This window comes from Magnolia sinica, chromosome 19 (assembly GCF_029962835.1).
Source record: "Magnolia sinica isolate HGM2019 chromosome 19, MsV1, whole genome shotgun sequence".
NCBI lineage: Eukaryota > Viridiplantae > Streptophyta > Magnoliopsida > Magnoliales > Magnoliaceae > Magnolia > Magnolia sinica.
Genome location: NC_080591.1, coordinates 53,608,419 through 53,617,477, shown reverse-complemented (window position 1 = coordinate 53,617,477; position 9,059 = coordinate 53,608,419). Strand labels below are relative to the sequence as shown.

The 9,059-nt window shown below is 37.7% G+C and overlaps 1 long non-coding RNA gene across 1 annotated transcript; it reads left to right on the top strand.

The window, feature by feature from the left end:
* Positions 1–653: 653 nt before the first annotated feature.
* On the top strand, positions 654–1,898 carry LOC131235514 (uncharacterized). Its single transcript, XR_009166184.1, has 2 exons — positions 654–697; positions 775–1,898. It is a non-coding gene; the product is annotated as an uncharacterized LOC131235514 (long non-coding RNA).
* Positions 1,899–9,059: the final 7,161 nt, after the last annotated feature.

The window sequence follows — 9,059 nt, the reverse complement described above, 5'->3', positions numbered from 1 at the left end:
GAAATTAGGCCTTAGAAGAGTTTTATTAGAATTAGGATTTCTATTAGAGTTAGAATTTTGCTATTTTTGGTAATTACGAATTTTAGTTTATTTTTTTTTCCTATATTAATGGTGTAAGGAGACACATTAGAGGATTATCAATTATTCATTAATCAATTTCGAATTTATTAGAATTTATTTCTATTTTCTTCTTTCTTTCCTCGTGGATTCGAGAAGTCTCTGTGAGGAGTCCAGAGAAGTTCCGTGGATTCGGAATAGTTATCCTCTTGAGGAAGACGGTGCTCGACCTCACGTCCTCCCCCTGCGTCAATAGGGCAACTCTGTGTTCCTAGCGGTGATTTGCCACCAGCAATTGTTGGAACTTGTAATCGCCATAATCGCAGGATGGTGCCAGCGGTGAACCAAAGGATCATTCCTGAGGAAGGGGAATCTAGCGACGAAGAGGTCGATGACATAATCTTCCAATATCCTAGGCAAGGCGGTGATCAAGCAGATCGGTCAGATCGAGAGTTTGGGATGAAGGTCAATATCCCTAGTTTCAATGGCTAACTTCACAGTGAAGATTTCCTCAATTGGCTTTCTGAAGTTGAGAGATTCTTTAACTATATGGAAATTCCTGAAATGAAGAAGGTTAAACTTGTGGCCTATAAGTTGAGGGCACTTTCAGGCCACAAAGGCTCTTACAGATTGCAGACAGGTTCCATGGCTTGGGAATATTTTTAGTCTTATACTAGCAGCGTTAGATTGTTAACATGACAAACATTTGAGTTGCAGGTTTGGATTGAACGGTGCTGATTTTTTGGAGAATGTAGCTTATGCTAGAGTTTATAACACTGATCATCAGTCACGCCTTTTGCTAGAAGCAGCTTTGATGATGGTCGAAAGCAGGTATCTTTGAAATTTTAAATGGTCTTTATTTCCTGTGCTCGGTGATCGCTGTTCATCTACCTAATCTTAACAGATTTTTTCGCATGCCCATGATCATGAAGATTTATTGTGGATTTTGCATGTTTGAATAACTATACTGGCAAAAATCAGGAACATTTCAAAAGGAATATCTTGCATAGTATTTGGATATGTTTGTGGGATCTTAATCGAGTTCTCACAAGACATGATTTTGATGCAAGCGCTTTGTTAAGCCCACATCTCTAGAGGGTGGACCATCTACACTACCAGATTAAATAGCATGGCATGCGTGGTGAGATCCAAGCCATCCATCATGTGGGCACCACTATGTAAATGCCCTTGCCTAAAAATCAGGTTAGTCTACTGGTAGAGTGGGTTACAGTTTATATGAACAAAAGGATGCTAAAAGACTTGGTAAAGTTTTTCTAAAGTGCCAATTTGTTTCTAACCTTTTTATGCAGCGATGAATCGACTAGACTAATTTCTAACCTTTCAACTTCACCTAATGCAGCTTTCTAATAATTCTTGCTTCTGTTACTGCAACCATTTAAGTTCTTTCTTTTGTAGGCAGTTGTCAGGCAGTGACTTGAAAAGGTCACTCTTTTTGCTTGCCCATCCATCAAAAGAACTGTTTTTTCAGCTAAAAGTTTGTTCTTTTTTCTGCATTCGGGAAGCTATTGTAAGTAAATCTTCAAGTGTCTAATAATTTATTTCATAGATAAAATAAATAAATAAACAAATAAACGAAGTCTCTATTTACTTTCCCCGTTCCATCTTTTGATTATTCTTTCATTTATCATGCATTCACGTTTGCCAACCTTGCAAATTGAAAAGCTTGTGCAAATTTGCGAACCATAGAGTAAATAAATGGTGGAACTTGGATTTAAAAGATGCATTGATGATTCTTATATTATTCAATTTTCTCATGATGATTGTTTTATACAAGACTAATGTACAAGGACAGTACAAGGGATGAAGAGATTGGGTGTGCACATGGTGTGTTTGATGAAATTCCTAAGAGGAATTTGATCATGTGGAGTGCAATGATTTGTGCGACTCAATCATTTCAATTGCTGAGTCTATATGGTAATTTATCATGCCCGAAGATTCAAGGTGTGTGGCCCATCCTATGTTAACGTTAGATCTCAAATGTGTTTGCAAGTGGTTGGGAAAGGGATTAAAGTGTGTATGGGCTTGGGAAATTTCTTGTTTTTAGTACTCTGTTTAATTTATTCATCCTTGTAGGCTTATTAGGTTGTGGGAGCATTCGTACATGTGCTGGCAACAGAGCATAGCTCAATCAATGCTTGCATGAATGAAAAGAATTAGGTGTCCGTGATATGAAAGAAGTGGAGATCAAGTTACCATGACAGAATTCAAAATTTTCAACTGTTCCTTCTCCACCGCATAGTGTAAGTTGACTACCTATGCAAAGCATATCGAACTATCTTCCATTAGGATCATGTAAGTTGATTATGTTAGTCTTGTTTCAAGTTAGCCCCATTAGGATCATGTTGGTTGCTCACATAAACTACTATTCTTGCTCACATAAACCAGTGTGAGTTTAACCTTTTTGGTGGAAAGCATATTCAACACACCACCATGCCCTCAGGAACATGCATCCACACAAATACAAGCATGCACGCACAGTATCTTTTTTCTTTATATTTTTATTTGAAGGAAAAGAAAACCAAAATCAATGCATTGAGCAACGTGTAAAATGCAACCATAATATCAAGTTAGTGTATTGTATTGTTCAATGGGCTGATATGATGCTCAAGAGCGATATTTTGCGTCCTAGTGTGGTTGTAATTTTTAAAATGGATTCTTGGTGGCAGTTTGAGTGTTACATCACATATAAGGCATTCTTAATGTATTGTATTTGCAAATGTGAATGAAAATAAACAACTTAATATATATATATATATATATATCTATATATATATATATATATATATATATATATGTTATGTTATCAATGGAGGATATCTTGATTAGGGGGACATGAAATTCATGTAGCTTATGGTATGGTGCCCCAATATTGGTTGTATGTTACTAGTATGTAGTAGATAATACTAAGTTCAATATTTTTTGTATGTGGCTAAATTTTTTTATCTCAACTACTCTACGCAGATTCTGTCCTACTTCCTGCAACTAAATTCCTTTATATATTTATTGTTAGGAATGGAAGGATTGTAGATAATATGTTTCATTGAGGATTTATATTTAGTTTGAACTTTGAATCTATCCTCTAAAGAAATAGAGAAATTAGAAAGGAAAAATTGCCTTTGTATAGAAGGTAGGCTCAATCATGTAAATGCTCTTAACTGTCCCAAAGCGAACTCCAAAATTAGATCCAAAGACCCAATGGGTACCCAAACACGATCAGATCTAGGTTTTTAAGAACCAAACCCGATCAGGACCGTCCATCATCAGTTGTAGGTTGTGCATGAAACAGGACTGTTATTTATTTTTCATTCTTAACTATCAGCTAACCAAATCATCTTAATTTGGGGACCATGATACTTCTAAACTGAGAGCCATAATATCAACGGTTTAATTTGAACTACATGTATTCTACGTATGCAATTTCTAAGAAATTATAAGTGCCTGTGTATCATCCACCATACTCCAGAGTATCAAAGTTTTTCTCTAATATTTTTCCTGCATGTAGCTGCCCTTTATTCCCAGTTCACGCAAGAAAGTCTTTCCTCGTAGTAGAAGGAAATAATATCCCCCGATCATTGCATATTTTACTACCTTTCAGTGTGGCGGTCCACCAGATCAATAGTTTCTGATCACCATAGCACTAACTTAGATACTTTGTGGTGCTCCATTGGAGGTGATGGGCACAGAAGGTCCATCATTTCTTGTAAAGTTTTGCTAATTCAATAGACAAACAAACATCCCAACACATGAGAATGTGGCATACATGTGCTACATCTAGGCTATGCATCAGGTAGACCACCCCAATATCATCTCACTGGTCGTCAAAATAGGCTGATTCAATAAGCAAGTGGTTAGCAGGTAGACTCTAGGAAGCTGACTTTTTATTACAGCTTGAGGATGATATCAAAACTTCTTCTTTTTAGTTTTTTATTTTTTGGGCACAATGTGTATTGCTAACTGATGTAGGTGGAAAGGATCCAATGTTAAACAGACTAGAGTGGAATGATAGTTCACCCTCACTTTCTAAGGTGGTCTCTCACCCACTACACATGCAGCACACATGCATGAGTGAGGTGAAGGGGTACACATGCCGATGTGGCAGGCATTTGAGAGATCCCTGCCACTCCTCAGGTTTGGATCTCCAACAACATGCCCTACTCCAAATATCAGGCCAATACACTCACTGAGCAGGCCATACTTGTAGGAGAAACATGAATAGTAGGGACAAAAAGCCCAATGGACCAAAGTCAATGTACAGCCAGGTTCAAAATAAATTCACTTAGTATGTGTGTTTGTGTCTAATATGGGGTGTTTACATATTGGATCAAGTCATGTGCAGGTTGTTTACAATCTAGATTGTCCAGCTCAGCAGCAAACTTCCTAAAGGTCATTCCATCTGTTTTTTTTTTTTTTTTTTTCATTTTCTTTTTTAAAACCTCTTTACTTCTTTTCCAGTTTTTCTCTGTTGTAATGCATGCTTGTCTTACTGAAGAAACTTTATTCAGGAATATAGCCATTTCAAGCTTATTGCTGCATTCTTGATGTTTCAATATGATAAAGAAAGATGGTAATCCAGGAAGAGGAATTGTATGATCCTTGAGCAAGGATATCAATAAGATTATTGCATTCTTGATGTTTCAATATGATAAAGAAAGATGGTAATCCAGGAAGAGGAATTGTATGATCCTTGAGCAAGGATATCAATAAGATTATACATGTAGTATGTATAATTTGTAGTAATTATCCACATCATTGATCTGATGGGCCCCAATGGATTTATTAGCCCCCCAAAGATCTACTAAATGGAACAATCCTATGTAGCTTGTACCTCATGCTTCAGATAGGTGAACACTACGCTACATGCTATTTGATATTTAAACACTTGTAGATATACCATGGTCTGATCTCTAGACCAAGATACTAGGATGAAATGACTAGTACCATTGGGCCACATGTCTAATTTGTGAATATTGTCGAGGCAACAATTTTACATTACCTTATTTCATCAGTAGCTGACCTAATTTTGTTTATTTATTATATATTTAGTTCAGTTTCATATTCAGGCCTATTGAGCATCCAAACACATTGATATTTAGTCCAGTTTCATATTAAGCACAATCTTTTTAATTTTGTGAATGGGATTCTTATTAAACAATCGTGTGAATTATTTTTTGAATGACCATCAGGTGTTAGATTTTTTTTTTTTTTTTTAAAATCTGATATTGTTTTTTATTCATAGATATTTTAGCGACGGACCAAATCCGTCGCTAATTTTTGAACGTTGACAATCAAGCGACGGATCTTATCCGTTGCCAATATTTTTAATGATGAATAAATCGGCGGTTTTTTCAGAAATTCAAAGACGGATTTTAAATTTCTTGCCACGGATCTTATCTGTCGGTAATTTGCGACGGACCTTATTCGTCGCATATTAATTCGTCGGAAAAAAAAACCGACCCAGTAAACAACGATGGACAAAAACCGTCTTTTTTTTTGTTTTACGACGGATTTAGTCTGTCGCAAATCCACGATTTTGGCGTAGTGACAGCTGGTATGGACGAGAAGACAAGCAACAATCTGCACATGACATGAAGCAGCTGCTATGCACACGATTCCTCCTTAGCAACTACAATCATGTACTGTTCAGCAATACTAAAATTGTTGGCAGGGTAGTTGATTAGTGAGAGATTATGCAGAAAAATTCTACTTCTTGGCAGCGCGTAATGATTTGGTCAAGACTGAATCGCAACAAGTCGCCTGATTCAATGGTGGATTGCGTATGACAATCCAGGATCGGGTCTAGATGTAGTTCATTTAGATGATGAATGATGCAATCAAGTTGGCTACCCAAGCGGAAGCACAGCTTGAATGGCCCAACACACGGACCTATCCTACCAGTAGGTTCGCCGCGATAGGTCCGTCCCAGGGAGCTTATAGCCCAGAGGGAAAGAATATATAGGAGCACGTACTCAACCTCCTACACCTATGAACAAAGATCAGGGAAGTGGGTAAGCTAGGCCCCAAAGAGGTGTATCGATTATTGCTAGTCCGAGAAGGATCCTGAACCCCTATGCTCAGCCAAGACCCGATAATTGCTACCATTGTGACAAACCAGGTCACCTATCAAATACTTGTCCCTAACGACAAGTGGCGAACCTCGCCATCAATGATGGTAGTGCTGAAAATGTCGATAAAGACCCAGATGTTGAGGAGCTGGAGCATGCCACAGAAGATGAGGCGATTGAGACAGGTTGGGTTCAATAAGATCATAACGAGTCGCTCGTCGTGAGGCGACTATTGTATGTGTCAAGGAAAGAGGTACACCCACAATGACATAACATCTTCCGAATTAAGTGTACGATGAATCAAAAAGTCTGTGATGTATTCATCGACAGTGAGACCAGTGACAACATCATCTCCATGTTAATGGTGGAAAATTTGTAATAAAAATGGAGCGTTATTCCTCCCCATATTCGATCAATTGGATCAAGAAGGTCAGTGAGACGAAGGTAACTGAATAGTGTATTATATCCTTTTCAATTGACAAACATTATAAAGACAAAGTAGGATGCAATGTAGTTGACATGGAGGTATGTCACATACTACTCGGTCGACCATGGCAATCCGACCATGACGTCACTGATAAAGGGCGAGATAATACGTATATTTTCATCAAGGATGGCCAAAAAACCATATTAGCCCCTATGGATCCAGAGGGGCCACCTGAAACTTCTAAAGTGGATAGCCATTTTCTCTTAACCATATGGGACTTTATGGAGGAATCCAAATAAATAGGACATGACTATGCATTAATAGTAAAGGGGAAGGAACTTGAGCCCACTAACATCCTTGAGAAACTAAAACTCTTGCTGCATAAGTTCAAAGAAATTTGGCCCAATGAACTTCCCGATGGATTGCCTACCATGCGAGATATTCAGCACCGTATCAACCATGTCCCTAGGTCCAGCTTACCCAATCATCCTCACTATCAGATGAGTCCGATATTCTACAAGGGCAAGTGGAGGAAAAGATCCGTAAGGGTCTTATCCATGAAAGCATGAGCCCATGCATCGTATCGGCTTTATTAACTTCTAAGAAAGATGGGAGTTGGCGAATGTGTGTCGACAATTGGGCCATTAACAAAATCACCATAAAATATGTGTTTTCCGTACCACGCTTGGACGATGTGTCGGACATGCTTGAGGGCGCACAATTATTCTTTAAATTGGATTTAAGGAGCATCCACCATTAGATTTGAATATGGCCGGCTGATGAATGGAAGACAACCTTTAAGACTAAGGAAATATTGTATGAATAAATGGACATGTCCTTCGGTCTTTCGAACGTGCCTAATATATTCATGAGGCTGATGAACCAAGTTTTGAAGCCATTCATTGGGCAGTTCATTGTGGTTTATTTCAATGACATCTTGATATACAATCAGAATGAAGTAAGCCATATGAAACACCTCAAGCAGGTCTTTCAAGTGCTCACTGAAAGCAAGTTATATCACAATTTTTAAAAAATGCAGTTTTTGAGTGATAGTATAACACCTGAAATTTCACAACCAGAGTTTATACTCGTGCCCGAGAAAATCGGGTGTTAATAATGTATAAATTGGATGCTTTAAAATCGCACCATTTTTAAAAAAAAATTAAATCGCATCCGAATACATTCATGAAGGTACTCATTCATGAGAATAAAATCAATTGTATTGATTATTTCATTAGAGTAAAGAAATTCAATAAATAATCAAATGCCTTCTCAATGGAAGTTTATTACATTAATCGAGTTCACAGCGGAAGTATAAAACTAAATAAATAAACTATCTTCGTTTTCTTTCGGTATAGTCTTCTATAGGGAGGTGGTTCTCTAAGTCTTCAATTTTTATATCACCTGCATCATCTGTACGGTTGGGAGAGAGTCAATGCCTTACTCATAGTGATGGTTATCCTTTAAGATTAACAGTAATTCAAGAGATTCATAAAAGTAATGTAAAGGTTCTAATACGTCCCGTACTTCACAACTACAAGAGGTATCAATGCACAAACAATCTATATGAGATGCATGACTAGCAAAGTATATGGGGTCTATCACACTTAGCAATCGCCACAATGTGGAATACGATTATAGTTATCCGACTCGCCCCGCATCTCATACTACGGAGATTCGCTGGCGTGTCCCACGTTTAACATGGATTTATACGATTATCCCAAGACGAATACAACAGATGACTAAGTGAATCACGCAACGCGAATTGGCTCGACTAATTGCGACATCCAACTCCCAAAAGAAAAGACCGGATTGGAGTGACTAAGTGTGACATCCAACCCCCAAAAGAAAAGAATTGATGTGAAACGTATAATGATTTACATACATCAATTTGTGCACCATCACCCATGAAACATGGAATTACGTGTCGCCCCAGGGCCGCAACCGAAAATGCATTACATCCATGATATTTAGTCGATCGCTAGAAGAGGGATTCCCAACATAATACTTGCACCAAAAGGGAAAATCCATTGAATCATGGGAGTTTAGGAATATCAAGACACATGCCCGATCCCTTTAAAAGAGATAGCACAAGACCAATAACATAAAGAGAATAGTGGCAATGGCCAACTCAGCAAAGATAAAAGTGGCAATGGCCAACTTAATAAAGAGGAGAGTGACAATGGTTAACTCAATAAGAGAAGAGTTGCAATGGCTAACTCAACAAATAGATGAGTGGCCATGGCTAACTCAAACATGAGGAGAGTGGTAATAACCAACTCAATAAAGAGGAGAGTGGCAAGGGCCAACTCAATGAATTGATAAAGGCAAGGGTAAGGCTTGTATCTATCGCCCCACATAAATTCATAAAGATTATTCGTAATCAACATTATATTATAATCCCAAAGGATAAATAATTAATGGTAAAACATATAAATGCAGGAAGGATTCATAATAACATGAAAGCATGTAAAAGGTAAGATAAATATAAC